We start from the raw sequence: 21551 nt of genomic DNA on the forward strand, positions 1-21551 counted from the left end.
CCTCAAGAACTATTCTCCCTAGCACTGACTTGACAAAACTAAGAACACTTAACCCCCAGCAATCAGCTGCAAACCCTGAAAGCCAAACTAAAAGCACACTACTACTGCTCCAACTACCATTGCTAACAGCCCAGAGACAAGGTATCCAGATGTTCTAAGAGAATACAAGGGGCCAGTGGTTCATAACAGGTGCAATTCTCTGCTGCATTTTTTGTTTGTTTGTTTGTTTTTATAAATTTATTTATTTATTTTTGGCTGCATTGGGTCTTCATTGCTGCGCGTAGGCTTTCTCTAGTTGTGGCAAGCGGGGGCTACTCTTCGTTGCGGTGCACGGGCTTCTCATTGCAGTGGCTTCTCTTGTTGAGGAGCACAGGCTCTAGGCGCGTGGGTGTCAGTAGTTGTGGCGTACGGGCTCAGTACTTGTGGCTTGTGGACTCTAGAGTGCAGGCTCAGTTGTTATGGTGCACGGGCTTAGTTGCTCCACGGCATGTGGGATCTTCCTGGACCAGGGCTCGAACCCATGTCCCCTGCATTGGCAGGCAGATTCTTAACCACTGTGCCACCAGGGAAGTCCTGTTTGTTGTTTAAAAACAGATAACATCCAGATAGATACAAGAAGAAATTGCCTTCAATTGTTCTTTCAACAAATATTAACTGAGCTCCTACTATATGGCAGCCACTGTTCAGTGTGCTGAGGACAGAGCAGAGAACAAAATAGATGAAGTCCCTACTCTTACTGAGCTTATACTCTAGTGGGAAATACATTTCACCACAGATGCAAACACACATCTAAGATTGTTTTAGATTGTGATCAGTGCTGTGATAAAAATAAAAAGGGATTAGGTCACAGAGAGTGCCTGGGCCATCTTAGTTACTTTAATCTCCCTTTCCTGCGATCTGAAGGATATAGGGGCCCACCATGGGTACAACCAGATAGAAAGAAAAGGAAGTGCAAAGTCCCTGAGGTCGGACAGATCTTAGCATATTGTAATAAAAAGGAGATCAGTGTTGCTAGAGGAGAGTGGACAAGGTTTTTATAAATCAAGTCAAAGAGGCTGGATCTATTGATGGTGGTGTCTGGGACCAGGAAATGGTGAGAGATTCTGGACAAATTTTAAAGACAGGGCCAATAGGATTTTTTGAAGAACTGTATGTGAAACACGAGAGAAAAAGAGGATTCAAGGGTGGCTCCAAGATTTTTGGCCCGAACAACCAGGTGTTCCCATTAACTGGAATGGAGAATGGAATTAACTGTGATTTCTGATGGGTCATTCTGGAATTCCACTAATAGCTGTGGATGGGACCTCAGGGCCCTTCTCCAACTTTGAGCAGCCTAGTTATGGAGTGGTGCGCTGGCATAGGACTGTTGTTTTGGGTGAGAGGAATGAAGCACATTTCTGGGAATCCCCGCCCCCTCTCCCCCGATTCTATTCATAAACCTGGAGACTTACACAGATGAGAGATAGAGAAGACTGAGCACATCGGGCCAGGCAAAACGGAGAGGCCCCAGGGACAGGAAATCTGCTGTAGCCACTTCAGTACAGAAACTGTATGAGAGTGGGCAGCGCCAATGAGGGCGCTGCAGGAACTTTCTTGGCGATCTGGCAGCCTAGGGAACCACTTTTTACCAGAAACAAAGTAAAGAAAAGAGATGGGGTGGGGTTTGGTGGCCTAGCCGGCCGGAAGGAATTCGGGTGGAGCCGACTGTGCAAGCTTCGGGGCAGAGGGGGAGAGGAGGCCGCCACTAGCAACTAACCTCAGCTTCCTAAACTCAACAGAAAGGTCGGAGGGCTTGTTGGAAGTACCAGTAGCCCCGTGATTCTGTCTGCCCGCCAAAGAGAGATGAAAACCCAAGTTGTGCGGTGCAGCTTTAAAGGGGCTGGTGATTGACAGAATGTGTAGCAGTGGATGGGGTGGAGCCGCTGGGTGGGGTCTGGGACAGGCAGCTGGGAGAAACCAAAAGGAAGAAAAAAGAAAACTATAGCCCCTGATATCGCTAATGCCAGGCAGGGGAAGCTAGCCAGAAAGGGAGGACAAGAGGGTTTTAGAGCTCACCTCCACTCCTACCCCGATCGACTCTCTCAAACCCTTCTGTCTCCTTTTGAGATAATTAAAATCGAGTGTACACCGGCCCTAGTCGGTGCCCATTCACCCTAACTCTCCACTGAACTAGGTTTGTAGTACGAGGGAGTGAGGACCCCGAGTCCACCAGCTCAACCCCGGCCCCGCCCCGTCGGCCTGGCCCGGGGCTGGGAGGAGAGGATGCCTTTGGAGGCGCAGAATCCGAAAGTAAGTCCCTTTCATTTTGCCTCCTCACCCCTCCCCTTCCTTTTGCCACCCTCACTGGGGTCTCCGCTGGGTGGGGGGGTAAGAGCCACCTTACAGAAAGAGACTCTTTCAAGAAGGATCCGGAGGGTGGGGCAGGGTAGGGTGGGGTAAGAAGAGGAGGGGAGCGGAGGAGGGGTGGCGCTTTAAAGCCTAGGGGAGCTGCCACCCACGGGATAGGTACGCTCAGAGTTTGCTGATTGTATGATTAGAGCCTCGATTTCCTCTCCTGTCCTTAGAACCTCGACTTATCCCCTCCAGGCGTCCTTTCTTTTTGTCACCCTCCAGCATCCCTATCTGGCTGCTTAAAGCTTCTAACCGTGAGCTGGGAAGGCTCCATCTTGCCTGGCTTCTTAAAGGGACAGTGCACTAGTTCAACTGTGGGAAATAGATCCTGGAAATTAGATTTCGAGAAGGATGGCACTGACTCACCTTACTATGACAATACGTGTGTTGGGGGAATTTGTACGGAGAGGACAGTTTTTCTTCCTCATACCAGCCTCCAAACTTGTTCTAATATCCAGTTGATTCTCAGGAGGTGCATCCTGGGCAGTGTTGCCAAGTTGCACATTAGTTAACTGCAGAGTCAATAGGCTCTGCAGTTATAGCTCAAGAGGAAAATTTCTGTTTCCTGAGAGGTGCCATGGCATTGCAGAAGATTTGGAAAAAATAATTTATTCTACAAATATTTATCGAGTGCCAGATTCATTGCCCGTGGCTGATCCCACTGCTGAGTGTCTGTAATATGTCGAGACCATGTAGAATGGTGTCACTGATTCCTTTCTTAACAGATTGACGGCCAAGCTTTCTTCCTAGAGATGAATGTCGAATTTGATTGCAACATTTACCAAGCATGTGTCACATGAAATTTCCCACTGTTCATCTTTATTGTCTTTTCTGTAGTACCACATCCATATACCCAAGCCCAAGTGACTGGGAGATCCAGCTGGAAGAGATAGGAGCTCAAGTCAAAATGGCATGCAAAGAAAGAAGGGCAGGATGCTTCAATAGGGAAGCCAAGGCCACCTTGGCTAATCTGTCATTCACATGTCCATGTACAGTCTGGAAGATTGTACTGGGGAGGAGGGCTTCACCAGCTCCCTTCTGACGTTAAATAAAAGAACTGGTGTGGTGGAAACTTGTTAGAAGGCCTCATACAGATCAGTGGCATCTCTTCCAAGTTTGTTTTTCTCATGTTTCTGCTTCTGGAGGGTGGCAGGTCTGGATGGAGCCTAATGATATCCCACAGGTCAAAGAGATGAAAACATGTTGTTTAAGGTTTTAGATCTAATATTTCACTCTGGGTTTTCTTTTTAAGGTATGGATTGTCTATATGTATGTATGTATTTATTTCTGTTTGGTCAATGGAATGCCACAGCTTCCAGCACTCTGCAATTTACCAGTTCAGCTGTCTCTGGTATTACACATGCAAGGCACAAAGACCCTCCTTTCTTTAATGCGCTAGGTTTCATTGCATCTCCAGTGTCAACTCCCATCAAGGACCTGTGTTGATTCTAGGTTTCTCAGCAACATTTAGCTAAAGCACCTTCCTCCATCCCTTGTCTCAATTGGTTTTAAAAACCTCAAAATGACATTCTGAATGGCCATATCGTTGAATCCACTGGATTCAGATAAAGAAGAAAGTCTCACTTAGTGTTCTTTCTCTCTAAAGTCCCTGGTCTATGGGGTCCGAAAAACAAAGGAAACATGAATTCAACTGGAACTCTCCTGGTTACTTTCATCAGTGGGAGTATAGTCTTGTCCTAGAGCAAAGAGCCACTTGTACATGTCACACACACTGAACTCTGCTATCCACACCCTGGCGTGGAGGGTGGGGAAGGAACTATGTGCTGACTCCACAGCCAGCATCCTGCATTTAGTAAGCATGGAATATGTTAGGTATTGCTGTGCTTCCATTTTAATATTTGATTGTCCCTTTGCGTTCATGTTGTTTTTTCTTTGGGAGAGGATATAGAAGCAGGATATAGCTGTCATAAAATATGGTTGATGAAATATGGTTATTCACTTCCTAGGACAATGAAAGGTTTGTGAACCCACTAACAATTACTATAGGCAAACAATAGAAATCCTTCTCCAAAGGCTTCAAGTGGCTTTCCCAGAGCAATTAGTATGTTGTCATTCATTCTGCTTCCTGGGATTGCAGATAATTTCTGTCTACACAGAGGCAAAAGGGATTCATAAGGGATAATTGCAAAAAAGACACTTTGCATGCTCTCTCTATTTCACAAACAGTAGTTTTGACCCCCAACTCCCGTTGTGGAACGCCAGGATCTGGTGGGCTAGGCTGTTCTTGCCTAGACTAGTAGTACATTGTGTTATGAGATTCATTAATTCATTCATTCAACAAATGTTTACTGATGATCTACTCTGTGCCATCACTGCACAAGACTCTGGAGAGTCTACAAGTACCCTGCCTTTTTGGAGACTGTATTCTAATGAGTGTGTGTTAGTGGAGGGGAAAGACAATAAACAATAAAGGTTTTTGTCGGGTGGGAATAAGATGGGAGAAAGGACTGGGGAGAGCTGTTTGATATAGAACAGTCAAGGAAGGCTTCTCTGTTATGGTGTTTTTTTTTAATTGGGGTACAGTTGCTTTACACTGTTGTGTTAGTTTCTGTACAAAGAAGTGAATCAACGATATGTATACATATGTATACATATATCTCCTCCCTCTTGGACCTCCCTCCCATCTCATTCTTTTACACGTAGCTGGGCAGTTTTCCCAGCACCACTTATTGAAGCATCTGTCTTTTCTCCATTGTATGTCCTTGCTTCCTTTGTCATAGATTAGGTGTCCATTGGTGCATGAGTTTATCTCTGGGCTTTCTATCCTGTACCATTGATTAATATTTCTGTTTTTGTACCAGTACCATACTGTCTTGATTACTGTAGCTTTGTAGTATAGTCTAAAGTCAGGGAGCCTACTTTCTCCAGCTCCGTTTTTCTTTCTCAAGATTGCTTTGCCATTCGGGGTATTTTGTGTTTCCATACAAATTGTGAAATTTTTTGTTCTAATTCTATGAAAAATGCCATTGGTAATTTGATAGGGGTTGCACTGAATCTGTAGGTTGCTTTGGATAGGATAGTCATTTTGACAATATTGATTCTTCCAATCCAAGAACATGGTATATCTCTCTATCTGTTTTTGTCATCTTTGATTTCTTTCATCAGTGTTTTATAGTTTTCTGAGTACAGGTTTTTGCCTCCTTAGGTAGGTTTATTCCAAGGTATTTTATTATTTTGTTGCAGTGGTAAATGGGAGTGTTTCCTTAACTTCTCTTTCAGATGTTTCATCATTAGTGTATAGGAATGCAAGAGATTTCTGTGCATTAATTTTGTATCCTGCTACTTTACCAAATTCATTGATTAGCTCTACTAGTTTTCTGGTAGCATCTTTAGGATTCTCTATGTATCATGTCATCTACAAACAGTGACAGTTTTACTTCTTCTTTTCCAATTTGGATTCCTTTTATTTCTTTTTCTTCTCTGATTGCCATGGCTAGGACTTCCATAACTATGGTGAATAATAGTGGTAAGAGTGGACATCCTTGTTTTGTTCCTGATCTTAGAGGAAATGCTTTCAGTTTTTCACCATTGAGAATGATGTTGGCTGTGGGTTTGTCATATATGACCTTTATTATGTTGAGGTAGGTTCCCTCTGTGCCCACTTTCTGGAGAGTTTTTCTAATAAATTGGTGTTGAATTTTGTCAAAAGCTTTTTCTGCATCTATTGAGATTGTCATATCTTTTTTATCTTTAGTTTGTTAATATGGTGTATCACATTGATTGATTTGCATATATTGAAAAATCCTTGCATCCCTGGAATAAATCCCACTTAATCAGAGTGTATGATCCTTTTAATGTGTTGTTGGATTCTGTTTGTAAGCATTTTGTTGAGGATTTTTGCGTCTATGCTCATCAGTGATATTGGCCTGTGATTTTCTTTTTTTGTGATATCTGGACTGGTTTTGGTATCAGGGTGATTGTAGCCTCGTAGAATGAATTGAGAGTGTTCTTTCCTCTGCAGTTTTTTGGAGGAGTTGAGAAAGAAGGGTGTTAGCTCTTTGTTAACGTTGGATAGAATTCGCCTGTGAAGCTATCTGGTCCTGGACTTTTGCTTGTTGGAAGATTTTTAATCGCAGTTTTAATTTGATTACTTGTGCTTTGTCTGTTTATACTTTCTATTTCTATTAGGTTCAGCGTTGGAAGGTTGTACCTTTCCAAGAATTTGTCCATGTCTTCCCGGTTGTCCATTTTATTGGCTTGTTTTAGTCTCTTATGATCCTTTGTATTTCTGCAATATCAGTTGTAATTTCGCCTTCTCATTTCTAATTTTATTGATTTGAATCCTCTCACTTTCTTTCTTGATGAGTCTGGCTAAAGGTTTATCATTTCTATATGTCTTCATAAAGAACCAGCTTTTAGTTTCATTGATTTTTGCTATTGTTTTCTTCATTTCTATTTCATTTATTTCTGCTTTAAGTTTTATGATTTCTTTCCTCCTACTAACTTTGGGTTTTGTTTGTTCTTCTTTCTCTAGTTGCTTTAGGTGTAAGATTAAGTTGTTTATTTGAGATTTGTCTTTTTTCTTGAGGTAGGACTGTATTACTATAAACTTCCCTGGTAGAACTGCTTTTGCTTCTTCCCATAGGTTTTGGGTCATCATGTTTTCATTGTCATTTGTTTCCATGAATTTTTTGATTTCCTCTTTGACTTCTTCAGTGATCTCTTGGTTATTTAGTAGCATATTGTTTAGCCTCCATGTTTTTGTTTTTTCACCGTTGTTTTTTTCTGTAATTGATTTGTAATCTCATATCATTGTTGGAAAAGATGCTTGAAACGATTTCAGTTTTCTTAAATTTACTGAGGGTTGATAAGTGACCCAAGATGTGATGTATCCTGGAGAATGTGCCGTGTGCATTTGAGAAGAAAGTGTATTCTGCCACTTTTGGATAGAATGTCCTATAAATATCAATTAAGTCTATTTGGTCTATTGTGTGGTGTAAAACTTGTGTTTCCTTATTAATTTTCTGTTTAGATGATCTGTCCATTGGTGTAAGTGGGGTGTTAAAGTCCCCCACTATTATTGTGTTAATGTTGATTTTCCCTTTTATGGCTGTTAGCATTTGCCTTATGTGTTGAGGTGCTTCTATGTTGGGTTCATAAATATCTAAAATTGTTATATCTTCTTCTTGGATTGATCCCTTGACCATTATGTAGTGTCCTTCCTTGTCTCTTGTAACAGTCTTTATTTTAAAGTCTATTTTATCTTATATGACTATTGCTACTCCGGCTTTCTTTGGATTGCTATTTGAATGGAATATCTTTTTTCCATCCCTTCACTTTCAGTCTGTATGTGTCCCTAGGTCTGCAGTAAGTCTCTTGTAGACAGCATATATACAGGTCTTATTTTTGTATCCTTTCAGCCAGTGTGTGTCTTTTGGTTGGAGCATTTAATTCATTTACATTCAAGGTTATTTTCAATGTGTATGTTCCTATTACCATTTTCTTAATTGTTTTGGGTTTGTTTTTGTGGGTCTTTTTCTTCTCTTGTGTTTCCTGCCTAGAGAAGTTCCTTTAGCGTTTGTCATAGAGCTGGTTTTGTGGTGCTGAATTCTCTTAGCTTTTGCTTGTCTGTAAAGCTTTTGATTTCTCTGTTGAATCTGAATGAGATCCTTGCTGGATAGAGTAATCCTGGTTGTAGGTTTTTGCCTTTCATCATTTAAAATATATCCTGGCACTCCCTTCTGGCCTGCAGAGTTTCTATTGGAAAATCAGCTGATAACATTGTGGGGATTCTGCTGCTTTTAATATTTTTTCTTTGAATTTGATTTTTGTTAGTGTGATTAGTATGTTTTTTGGTGTGTTTCTCCTTGGGTTTATCCTGTATGGGACTCTCTGCCCTTCCTGGACTTGGGTGGCTATTTCCTTCCCCGTGTTAGGGAAATTTTCAACTATAATCTCTTCAAATATTTTCTCAGACACTTTCTCTCTCTCTTCTTCTTCTGGGACCCGTATAATTTGAATATTGGTGCATATAATCTTGTTCCAGAGGTCTCTGAGATGGTCCTCATTTCTTATCCTTTTTTCTTTTTCTTCTCCTCAGCAGTTATTTCCATCATTCTATCTTCCAGATCACTTTTTCATTCTTCTGCCTCAGTTATTCTGCTACTGATTCCTTCTAGTGTATTTTTCATTTCAGTTATCATGCTGTTCATCACTGTTTGTTTGTTCTTTAGTTCTTCTAGGTCCTTCTTAAATGTTTTTTGTATTTTCTCGATCTATGCCTCCTTTGTATTTCCAAGATTTTGGATCATCATCATCTATCTTTACTCTGAATTCTTTTTTTAGGTAGGTTGTCTCTTTCTTCTTCATTTGTTTGGTCTTGTAGGTTTTTACCTTGCTCCTTCATCTGTAACTTTTTTTTTGTCTTTTTGTTTTGTTTTGTTTTGATGTGTGGTGCTGTGGTCCTTTCTTGCCAGTTGTTTAGCCTGAGGCGTCCAGCACTGGAGCTTACAGACAGTTGGGTGGAGCCATGTCTTAGTGCCAAGATGAGGACCTCCAGGAGAGCTCACATCAATTTATATTCCCTGGGGCCTGAAGTTCATGTTAGCCCAGTGGCTCAGTGCTCCTGCCAGAATAACGCAGGCCTGGACCTCAGCTTGGAAACCAAGAACCTGCAAGCCATGTTGCATGGCAAAAAAAAAGAAAAAATGGCAACAAACAAAAAGGAGCAGAACAATAACAAAGAATAAAAAATATAAAAATGAAACAACAACAACAAAGCAAAACAGAACCACAATAGCAAAAAAAAATATCTGGAAGAGGCCTGAGTGGGGGGCTTAGGCTCAGGACCTGCATGGCTGGAGGGGGCCCTGGAGGCAGAGGTTCAGGACTGGGACCACAGCAGGCTCACTGGGGCCTGAGCAGGTGGGGGATATGCTGGCTGCATTCTCCTCCCATCCGCTGAAGGTCTCTCCACATCCCCACTGATCCCCTCACCATGAGCGGACCCCTCCGAGCATGGGAACCCCTCCCCTTCCCCAGCCACCCCTCAAGGACACCAGTCCCATCCTGCATCCCCTTTTCCTCCTCTCCTCCTTCCCCCCCCACCACACATCCTACCCAGTCACACGAGGATTCCTTCTGTCCCCTTAAGTGTCCAAGGTCCCCCACCAGCACCTAGTAATGCCCTAGTTGTGGGGAGATGCGAACTCCACGTCCTCCTGTTCTGCCATCGTGACTCCACCCGATATGGTGATATTTAAGAATATAACGAATGAAGTGAGAGAGCTAGCCATGAGAATACCCAAGGGAAGGTTATTCTAGACAGAGAAATTAGAATAGTAAAGGCTTGGTGTGTTCAAGGAATAGCAAGGCCAGTATCACTGGAGTGGAGAGGAAGAGAGTGGTAGGACATTATTTCAGAGTGACAGAGAGGGCCAGATCATATAGGACCTTGTAAATACTTTGGCTTTTATTCTGAGTGAGATAGTAAGGCATTTTTAAAGAAGATAAATAATCAATAATTATCATATTTAAAATTCTAGTCTAGTAAAGAGGATGTAGATGCAAGAGGGAAGAGATATGGGAACATATGTATATGTATAACTGATTCACTTTGTTATAAATCAGAAACTAACACACCATTGTAAAGCAATTATAGTCCAATAAAGATGTTAAAAAAACAAAACAAAACAAAGCAAAAAAAACCTTGCAATCATTCCTCAAAACTCTCAGAAAAAAAAAAAGAGAGGATGAATCTTCAATTGTTCATCTTAACACAATCAAGGTTGTTTATGTTTTTATGATTTGGATAATAATACTGCTTTGGAAAAAAATTAGTAAGCTTATTGCTGAATTCATGTCAACTAATACAATTTAATTTTATACTAACAATTGTTTTACAGCAATTATCTGAAAAAAGTTTCAAACACATTTGAAACTACTGAAATACAAAAAGTATTTTCATCATACTTATTTTAAAAATCACAATAAATTTATTAGCACTAGAAGAATGCTTAACTTTTTTAAGGAAACATCACAAGTTTGTATAACTGATGTAACTGTTTTACTCTAGCATGAAATTTTGAAAATTGTTCACTTGAAAACTTTTTTTTTAACTTTCAGTCTTGCTGGAACACATGATTTCATGTAGGTTATACTCCATTCTTCTCCCCAAGTTCTTCCCAGTAGGGAAGTGTGTTTCATGTATCATTTCATTTAATCCTCACAATAGCTTTGTGAGGTAGGCACTATTGTCATCTCCATTTTACAGAATAGGAAACTGAGGCACAGGAATGTAAAGTACTTTATCCAAGGTCACAGAGCTAGTAAGCAAAAGAGAATCCATTCTCTCCTATACCTTCTGAGAAATTGTTCCATCAGCTTCCTTCTCTCCAATCTTCTTCAATTTCTTTTTCTTCTTTGGTTCTTCCACCCATCCAACCATTCCCACCTAATATACCTAACATTTATTGAACACCTACTCTGTGCCAAGCCCTCTATTGAACACTTTGCATTTATCAATTCACATAATGCTCACAACAATCCTATGAAGTAAGTACCATTGTTTTCCCAATTTTTCAGTTGGGAATTTGGGACATAGAAAAATCAAGCAACTTGCCTAAGTTTACACAGCTAGGAAGTAGCAGAAGTGAGATTTGAACCCCAAAATAAAGTGTACACCTTCACTGTTATGCTCTACTGCCTAATCTTTATCTTGCAAACACATTTTTCACTAAATAAATCTTTCTTTAACAACACTTACTCAAATTACCACCCTATTTTTCTGCAGTTTCCATTTAAATCATTATTGAAACTGCTCTCACAAGAGTTACCTGAAGATCTCCTAAATGTCATGTCAAGTGCTCTCTCTTTAGGTATTCAAAATATTGACTCTACTACATTTGAGGCTGTTGTACTTTCCTTCCATCTTTAAAGCCTTCCCTTCCTTGTCTTCTGTGATGATACTCTATCTTGGATTTCCACCTACCTCTCTGATTGTTCTTTTCATTCTCTTATCTTGCTACTCTATACTCCTTATTTGGGTCATCTCATCTACTTAAGATTTTCAACTGCCATTTATATGCTGATGAAGGCCCGTATGACAAGTTGGCATCTCCAAACTGAACACTTTTTCTGAGCCTGGACCCACCCACTTGTCTGTTAACTGGACATCTTAACTTGACACCTCACATTTAATATGTCTAAAACTTAATTCATCATCAAACCCCCACATGCCAATTTCTATCCCTGACCAACAGTCACATAATCAACTGAACAATAAAACCTAGAGTCATCTATGACTCTTCTTTCTCCTTAATGTCTAGATTCTGCTTCTTGAATCTTTGTATCCTCTCCATCCCTATTTGTAGTGTCTTTGCTTAATTTTTCATTATGTATGACCTGGCCTATTAATATAGCTCCTTTACTGTTGTTTAATCTGCCTCCAGTCTCTATGGCCTTTGTTATGTGTTGAATTATGTCCTTCAAAATATGTTGGAGTCCTAATTTCTGGTACCATGGAATGTGACTGTATTTGGATACAGGGTATCTATAGAGGTAATCAAATTAAAATGAGGTAGTTAGGACAGGCCCTAATCCAATATGACTGGTATCCTTATAAAAGTGGGAAATTTGGACCAAAAGACTCATAGAGGGAAGATGATCTGAAGAGACATAGGGAGAAGACAGCCATCTGCAAACCAAGGAGAGAGACCTAGAACAGATCCTTCTCTCAGAGCTCTCAGGAGAAACCAACTCTGATGACACTTTGGTTTCAGAGTTATAGCCTCCAGAACTGTGAGACAATAATTTTTTGTTATTGAAGTCCCCCTGGTTTTTAGTACTTTGTTGTGGTAGTCCTAGCAAAGTAATACAAACTCCAATCTAGTCTACATATTAGGATATTTCTAAAATACATGTTTTTATCTTGACAATCCTATGTTCAGAATTATTCAAAGACTCCCCATCACTTACAAGATTAAATCCCTGCCTTTTAGTAAGACACTTCACAATTTGTCCTCAACCTACCTTTCATGTTTATGGCCTGTGACTTTTCCTTATCACAGGAGTTACATTTAATTAACTGCTACTTCTCGAACATGCCATGGTCTTTCACAAACACCATGTCTTTGTTCATGCTATCAGGACTTCCATAAATGTTCTTTTTCCTCTTACAACCTGTACCAATCCACCTCCACCTTTCCTTCTATTCCATCCATCTCTTTTTGGTAAGCTCCTATACATAGCATGATACCCAATTCATTTTCTCTGTGAAGCCTTGAAGTATAGGTAAGATTTGGTTAGCCAGAGTGGAGGGGAAAGGATATTCTAAGCAGGAAGAACCATATAATCAAAGGCAGTTAATGAGGATCAACATAATGTGGGTTAGAGGGAGATGGGGTAGAGTTAGAGAAAGGTGAGGTTAGAGAACTCTTTGCCTTTGGTGATAGTATAGATGGGACCAAAGCAACTTCTGGAGAAGCAGCAAGGTCAATAGTCTTCCTCTGTAGTGTCTCAGGGAAACAGCTAGGCCTCAAAGAATGTTATTATCTAGCTAATGTCACCTGATAATGAGATAGCCTATATTTTGTTCCTTGGAAAGCTGGTCTTTATAATAGCACCCTGAGCTTGGGGCACTTTTGCTGGTCAGTGATGGTATGGTAGTAAAGCAGAAAATATTCAGCAGGGTTCAGAGTTCTTTTCTACTATAGCCTATTTAAACCTGACTGAATATATTTACCATTTCTAGTTATATAAAGCAGAAGGTTTTGAAAGGAGGAAGCAAAATTCATTCATTAATCTCATTCACTCATTCAGCATACATGCCCTGGGAGCCCTCTATGTGGACAGCTCTGTGCTACAGGATGGGAATACACAAATATAAGACCTCAACCTTGCCCTGGAGCTTAGCTGGGAGACAGGCAAAGCTCTAGCTAACATCTAGTGCTTTTTGATCACTTACTATATGCCAGGGACAATGCTAAGCTTTGAATCCTTCTCATTTAAATTCCCAATAGGGTTATACCCATTTTGTAGAAAAGGACACAGTGTTAGAGAAAGGTTGAATAAATTCAGGAGGGAGGAATTGGAAAACTGACAAGTAATCAACTCATTAACATGAGTAGAAAAGATCTGGGTGACATTTGGGTGAAGAGGTCAGAGAAGACTTGGTGGAGGAGGTGATGTTTGAGTCTTAAAGGATAAATAGGAGTTTTCAAGTGTCAATGAAAAAATTAATAGTCAATCTAAGAAAGAAATGGGAAATTTTATTTGAGCCAACCTGAGGATTATAACCCGGGATACCATCTTTCAGAAAGCTCTGAGGACTGTTCAGCCCATTAGAGGTCAAAGCACAGTTATATAAGTTTTTGAGACAAAAGTTTATATGTCAAGTCATGTATTGACAGTTTAAACAATCCAGATCTACATATACAAAGCGGGTCATGAGTCATTGTGGCCCTTTGCAAGAACAAGAAGGAAGATTATCTCCTAAGGAGTTGTGACTCTTTATGAAATTAAGAAGGAATGTTATCTCCTAAGGAGGTCTGGTTAATGCAGATGCACAACACACACTAAATGGAAGGAAGGAGGCCTGAGTGGGCAAAGAACATTTTTATGTTTAAATTTTTCTTGTCTTGCCATAAAATATGAATTTTATTTCATCAATTCCTCCCTTCTGATCATTAATCTCTTGTTAGAAAGAATAAGGTGATAAAATATTTGGTCCCTAAATGCCAGAGTGGTGACTTACCTGCCCTGGATCCATCATGTCCCTTGATGTTGGGTTTTAATGGCCTGGTTCTTTTTTTCCTTTTTGTAGGTTGTACTAGTAAGATGTCTGGCAAGGACTAACAGTCAATTCCAAGTTGTCCAACAGGACTTATGAAATTTTACCTTACATGTGCATTGTGTACGTTCATTTATAGAGAACTATAGATGTGATCAAAATTGACAATAGGAATGACCATGTTGTTAGTAAAGTTTTAAGCCAAGATTCTCCTAAATCAAACCATTTTCCTAGTATTTTTCCTAAACAGGGAAGAGGATCATTTATAGTGGAAATTTGATTCCTCATGTGTCATAAGATTAGTTAACAAATGTTGTGGCCAAATGGTCTTTGTGTGTGGTGAAGTATAGGGATCTGATTTTATATTTGTGCATGTGGTTATCCAGTCTTCCCAACACCATTTGTTGAAGAGACTATCCTTTCCCTTGTGGGTGTTCTTGGCTCCCTTGTCAAATATTAGTTGACCATATATGTGGAGATTTATTTCTGGGCTCTCTATTCTGTTCCATTGGTTTATGTGTCTATTTTTATGCCAGTACTGTACTGTTTTCATTGCTATAGTTTTGTAGTATAGTTTGAAATCAGGACGTGTGATGCCTCACTTTTTTATTCTTCTTTCTCATGATTCCTTTGGCTATTTGGGGTCTTTTGGGGCTCTATACAAACGTTAGGATTTTATTATCTATCTCTGAGAAAAATGACATTGGAATTTTTATAGGGATTGCTTTGAATCTATAGATGGCTTTGGGTAAGTATGGATATTTTAACAATATTAATTCTTCCAATTCATCAAAATGGGATATCTTTCCATTTGCTTGTGTCATCTTTGATTTCTTTCAACAAAGTCTTGTTGTTTTTGTTATACAGATCATTCACATCCTTGGTTAAATTTATTCCTAGGCATTTTATTATTTTTGATGATATTGTGAATGGGAAAGATTTCCTCATTTCTTTTTCAGATGTTTCATTATTAGTGTATAGAAGTGCAACAGAGTTCAGGATGTTTATTTTTTTTCTGTGTTAGATGTTTTATTTTTAAATTGTATAAATGAAGGAACTGAGATATAAATAAGTTGTACAAATGAGGAAACTGAAACACAAATAAGTGTCATACGTAAGGTCATACAGCTGATTAGATAGCTGGTGGATTAGAATGAGGATGTTTATTTTATATCATGCATCTTAACTGAATTTGTTGATTAGTTCCAACAGTTTTTTGGTTGAGTCTTTGGCATTTTCTATATATAAGATTGTATCATCTGCAAGTAATGACAATCTTGCTTGTTCCTTTCTGATTTGGATGAATTTTATTCCTTTGTCTTGCCTAATTGCTCTAGCTAGGACTTCTAGTAGTTTATTGAATAACAGTAGTGAGAGTGAACATCCTTTCCTTGTTTCTGATCTTAGAGGAAAAACTTTCCACTTTTCACTGTTGGGTACAATGTTACTGTGGGTTTGTCATATATGGCTTTTAGTATATTGAGGTATGTTCTTTATATACCCAATCTGTCAAGGATTTTTATAACAAAAGGGTGCTGTATTTTATGAAATGCTCTTTCTGCATCATTTGGGATGATCCTGTGATTCTTTTTTAGTTTTATTAATGTGGTGTATCACTTTTATTGATTTATGTATGTTGAAACATCATTGCATCCCAAGGATAAATTGCACTTGGTCATGGTTTATAATCCTTTTAATGTGTTCTTGAATTCAGTTTGCTAATATTTTATTGAGAATTTTTGCATCTGTATTCATCTGGGATATTGGTCTATATTTTTCTTTTATAGTATTCTTAATCTTGCTTTTGTATCTGGGTAATGCTGGCCTCGTAAAATAAGTGTGGAAGTGTTTCCTGCTCTTCAATTTTATAGAAGGTACGAGAAGAGTTGGTGTTAAGTCATCTGTAAATGTTTGGTAGAATTTACCAGTGAAGACATCTAGTCATAGTGTTTTCTATGTTGGGAGGTTTTTGATGACTGATTCAATTTCCTTACTAATTATTGGTCTGTTCAGCTTTTCTACAATATTTCTTCCTGATTCAATCTTGGTAGGTTGTGTGTTTCTAGGAACTTATCCATTTCTTATAGGTTTTCTAACTTGTTGGTGTGTAATTGTTCATAGTAGCCTCTTATGATCCTATGTATTTCTGGAGTATCAGTTGTAATATCTCCTCTTTCATTTCTAATTGTATTTATTTGAGTCTCCTTTCTTTTTTTCTTGGTTAGTCTAGCAAAAAGAGTTGTCAGTTTTGTTTATCTTTTCAAAAACTCAGATCTTAGGGTTTTTAATCTTCTCTATTGTTTTTCTGGTCTGTTTCATTTATTTCCACTCTGGTCTTTATTATTTCCTTCCTTCTGCTAACGTTGGGCTTAGTTTGTTGTTCTGTTTCTAGTTCTTAGAGGTGTAAAATTAGTTTTTGTAATTTTAGATCTTTCTAATTTCTTAATATATGCATTTAACACTATAAATTTCCCTCTCAGAACTGCTTTTTCAATATCCCATATGTTTTGGTATGTTGTGTTTCCATTTTCATTTGTTTTGAGATACTGTTTAATTTCCCCTTTGACTTTTACTTTGACTGATTGTTTGCGAGATTGTCACTTAGTTTCAACATATTTGTAGATTTTCCATCTGTCCTGTTGTTGTTGATTTCTAGTTTCATACCACTGTGGTCAGAAAAGATACTTGTTATAATTTTAGTCTTCTTGAATTTACTATGACTTGTTTTGTGTTCTGTCATATGATCTACTTTGGAGGATTTACCATGTACTCTTTAGAAGAATGTGTATTCTGCTGTTGTTGGATGGAATGTTCTATAAATTTCTGTCAGGTTCATTTAGACTAATGTAATGTTCAAGTCCATTGTTTCCTTTTAAATTTTCTCTCTGGATGATGTATCCATTGCTGAAACTGGGGTATTGAAGTTCCCCACTATTGTATTGTTTTGTATTTCTCCCTTCATATGTTACTATTTGCTTAATATATGTAATTGCTCCATGTTGAGTGCGTACATATTTACGATTTTTATATTCTCTTGATGAATTGACCCCTTTATCATTATATAATGACCATTTTTGTCTCTTGTTACCATTTTTGACTTAAAGTCTATTTTGCCTGATATAAGTAGATCTACCTTCACTTTCTTTTGGTTTCCACTTGCCTGGAATATCTTTTCCCAGTCCTTCACTTTGAGCATATGTGTGTCTTAAAACTGAAGTGAATTTCTTGTAGGCAGCATATAGTTGGGTCTTTTTAATTTTTTTTTTATCCATTCAGCCATTCTGCGCCTTTTGATTGTTGAATTCAATCCATTTACATTTAGAGTAATTATTTAAGGACTCAAAATGCCATTTTATTGATTGCTTTCTGGTTGTTTTGCATTTACAGTGTTTCTTTTTCCCTCTGATTCTCCCTACCATTGTAAATTGGTGATTTTTCATTGTGGTATGCTCTGTTTCCTCTTTTTAAAAAATCTTTCCTGAATGTATTCTAGATTTTAGCTTTGTGGTTACCATGAAGCTTGCATAAAACATCTCCTAGATAAAACAATTCACTTTATGCTCATAGCAACTTATCTTTGATCACCTACAATGGTACCACCCTTTATGCCCCTGCTTTGATCACAATTTAACTCTTTTTATGTTGTGCATTTGTTAACAAAGCATAGTAGCCACAGTTATTTTTAATACTCTTTATTTAACCTTTACACTGTAGTTAAGTGGTTAACACACCATCTTATTATAGAATTAGTTTTCTAAATCCAACTATATATGTTTCATCTCTACCAGTGTGTTGTAATCTTTCATATGTTTTCATGTCACTGATTAGTATCTTTTTATTTCAGCTTAAAGAACTCTTTTCAACATTTATTACAAGACAGGTCTAGTGGTGCTGAACTCCCTCAGCTTTTGTTTGTCTGGGAAAGTCTTTATTTCTCCTTCATATCTGAAGGTTAACTTTGCTGGATAGAGTATTCTTGGCTGGCAAGTTTTATCTTTCTATAATTTGAATATTTCCTTCCACTGTCTTCTGGCCTGTAGGGCTTTTGCTGAGAAATCTGCTGATAGCCTAATGGTGGTTCCTTTTGTAGGTTACACATTTTTTTTCCTGCTGCCTTTAGGATTCTTTCTTTATCTTTGACTTTTGACAGTTTCATTATAATGTGTCTTGGACAATGACTTTTGGCATTGAGATAATAGAGTGATCTATTAGTTCTTGAATTTGGATGTCCAAGTCTTTACTCATGTCTAGGAAGTTCTCCACTATTATTCCTTCAAATAAACTTTCTACCCCCTTCTCCCTCTCTTTTCCTTCCAGAATCATAATTATTCTAATATTTGTCTTTTGATGGAGTCCTACAGATAATGTGGGCTCTATTTTTTGCTCTTTTCAGTTTTCTCTTTTGTTCTCTTCTAACTGTATTTCAAAATTCCTATCTTCTAAGTCACATATTCTGTCTTCCATCTGCTTTACTGTACTACAGATGCTCTTTATTTCAATCTTTATCTCATTTATTGAATTCTCCAGAATTTCTGTTTGGCTCTTTTTATTATTTCTATCATTTTGGTAAAGAACTCATTTTGTTCATGTATTTTTTTCTCTGATTTTCAATTTTCTTTTTGAGTTTTCTTGTATGTTGTTAAATTTCTTTAGAACAGCTATTTTGAATTCTTTATCAAGTGGATCACAATATTCCATGCCTTTGAGCTTGGTTGTTGGAGAATTATTGATATCTTTGGGCAGTGACATGTTTCCTTGATTTTTCATGTTCCTTGTAGTTTTTGTGTTGGTACTTTTGTATTTGAAGTAGCAGACACCTCCTTAAATCTTACTGGTTGCCTTCACATGGGGTACTGTTCATTGATATTGGTATATCTGGGGTTTCCTCAGCTGTTGTTGGGCAGACCTGCTCCACTTTTCTTGCTCCTTCTCGTGGCAGAGTTAAGCTCTTCTGACTTCTCTTGTTCTTACAACTCACCAGGCTGGTTGCTGAAAACCTCACTTTTCTTTTCCAGAAGGTGACAATATAGCTCTAGTTTGTGATTTCTCCCTGTCCACAGGTCCATTTTTCTAAGAGTACTCTGATTACCACGTCTGCTCTTACTACTGCATTTTGGAACTTGTACAGGGATCAACCTGTAGAGTAGAGGGAGGTATGGGTTTAGCACTTGGGGCATTGGGGGTGCACGTGCACCCAGTGAGGAGATCCTTGGGTTGGGTGTTCCCAGAGCCTTTTGGATGGACTTCCTGCTGAAGTCCTGAAGCATTTAGCAAGTACACCATCTATTTAATATGCTTTATTATTCTTACTTGCTTCTTTCCCTTTCTCCTTTCTCCTCCCCAAGTCATGGATGTCCTGCTTCAGTACTTTGGGTGCTGCTGAAGAGAAACAGGTTTTTCCAGCTATGACCCATACAACTGGGGAAGCCAGACACCCACCACTTTCCACATTCTCCACAGGAGAGGTCACCACCACCAGCTCCATACAGTGTCACCCTGGAAGGGGTGACTCTCAACAAGATCCTCCCTCTCCACTACATCCAAACTTGGTGGCTTGCTGGAATCTCTCTTCCCACTGTGATGACTTGCTGGAATCTCCCTTCAGGCAGGCTGGCCTTCTACAAATTTCCTCTTGCCTGTGCATATCTGCCCAGGCCACCACTGTCCAGGTGTTTTCCCTGACCATGCCAAGAGGGGATGGGTCAGGTTTGCTGATTCCACTGAACCCAGAACACTTACTGAGGTCTGTCTGCTTATTTTCAGATGCACAGTTGAGTAAGGGTCTTCCTGGGTCGCTTGGTATATGATGCTGGGTCCTACAACTCCAAATGGGGTACTTTTGTCCATAGATCAATGTCTGATTAGTTGTTTTTAAACAGGGGAGAGAAAGGAGGAATGTCTTACACTTCCATGATGCTGACCCTTTGCCCATTTTAAAATAAAGCTATTTGATTTTTTTGTTGTTGAGTTGTAAGCATGTTTAATAGACTCTGGATATTAACCTCTTATTAAATATATGATTTTCAAATTTTTTCTCTTATTCTGTGGGTTGTCTTTTCACTCTGCTGATTTTATCCTTTGATGCGCTGAAGTTTTTAAGTTTTGTATCTTCCAATTTGTCTATTTTTGCTGTTGTTGCCTGAGTTTTTGGTGTTATATCCAAGAATCATTGTCAAATCCAATGTCATGAAGATTTTCCCTATGTTTTCTTCTAGGACTTTTCTAGTTTTAGGTCTTACATGTAGGTCTTTAATCCATTTTGAGTTAAATTTTTGTATATGATGTAAGATAAGCGTCTGACTTCATTATTTTGCATGTGGATATCCAGGTTTCCCAACACCATTTGTTGAAGAGACTGTCCTTGCCCTATTGAGTGGTCTTTGCACTCTAATTGAAAATCATTTTACCATATATGTGAGGGTTTATTTCTGAGCTCTCTATTCTATTCTGTTGATCTATTTTTTTTTATTCTAGTGCCACACTGTTTTGATTACAGTAACCTTGCAATAAATTTTTAAATCAGGATGTATGAGGCCTCCAAATTTGTTCTTCTTTTTCAAAATTGTTTTCTCTATTTGTGGTCCCTTGAGATTCCACATGAATTTTAGGATGAAATTTTCTGTTTCCTAGAAAAAAAAAGCCTTTGTGATTTTTTAAAATTAATTAATTAATTTATTTATTTATTTTTGGCTGTGTTGGGTCTTCGTTTCTGTGCGAGGGCTTTCTCTAGTTGTGGCAAGCAGGGGCCACTCTTCATCGCGGTGCGCGGGCCTCTCACTGTCACGGCCTGTCTTGTTGCACAGGCTCCAGATGCGCAGGCTCAGTAGTTGTGGCTCATGGGCCTAGTTGCTCTGCAGCATGTGGGATCTTCCCAGACCAGGGCTCGAACCCGTGTCCCCTGCATTGGCAGGCAGATTCTCAACCACTGGGCCACCAGGGAAGCCCCAAGCCTTTGTGATTTTAATAGGGGTTGTGTTGAATCTGTAGATCTCTTTGAGTAGTATTGATATCTTAATAATTTTATCTCCCAATTAATGAACATGTGGTGTCTTTCCATTTATTTGTGTCTTCTTTAAATTCTTTAGCAGTGTTTTTCAGTTTTCAGTGTACAAGTCTTTCCCCTTCTTGGTTAGGTTTATGCCTAAGTATTTCTTAATGCTATTATAAATGGAATGATTTTCTTAATTTCCTTTTTTATTGCTAATTTTTGTTTTTTAAAGTTTAGCTTATGATTATCTAACCTTGTGGTTAGAGAATGGGTAAATCATGGAGTTTTTCTATGCAGAATATCATTATAACTTATCCATTTGGGCAATAATAATGGCACATCATTAGCATTTACTATATGCCAGGCATCAAGTGTTTGCCATAAACTCATTTAATTCATAACAACCCTATGAGGTTGTACTAT

General features: G+C 38.7%; 1 protein-coding gene across 1 annotated transcript in view; it reads left to right on the plus strand.

Annotated features, from left to right (window-relative positions):
- The first annotated feature begins 2052 nt into the window (after window positions 1–2052).
- The window catches only part of KLF8 (Kruppel like factor 8), a 296936-nt gene continuing 277437 nt past the window's right edge, over window positions 2053–21551 (plus strand). Inside the window, exon 1 of the mRNA XM_036839939.1 lies at window positions 2053–2289. The gene's annotated coding sequence lies outside the window, so the exon portion shown is untranslated. The remainder of the gene's footprint in view (window positions 2290–21551) is intronic.

This window comes from Balaenoptera musculus, chromosome X, assembly GCF_009873245.2.
Source record: "Balaenoptera musculus isolate JJ_BM4_2016_0621 chromosome X, mBalMus1.pri.v3, whole genome shotgun sequence".
Taxonomy (NCBI): domain Eukaryota; kingdom Metazoa; phylum Chordata; class Mammalia; order Artiodactyla; family Balaenopteridae; genus Balaenoptera; species Balaenoptera musculus.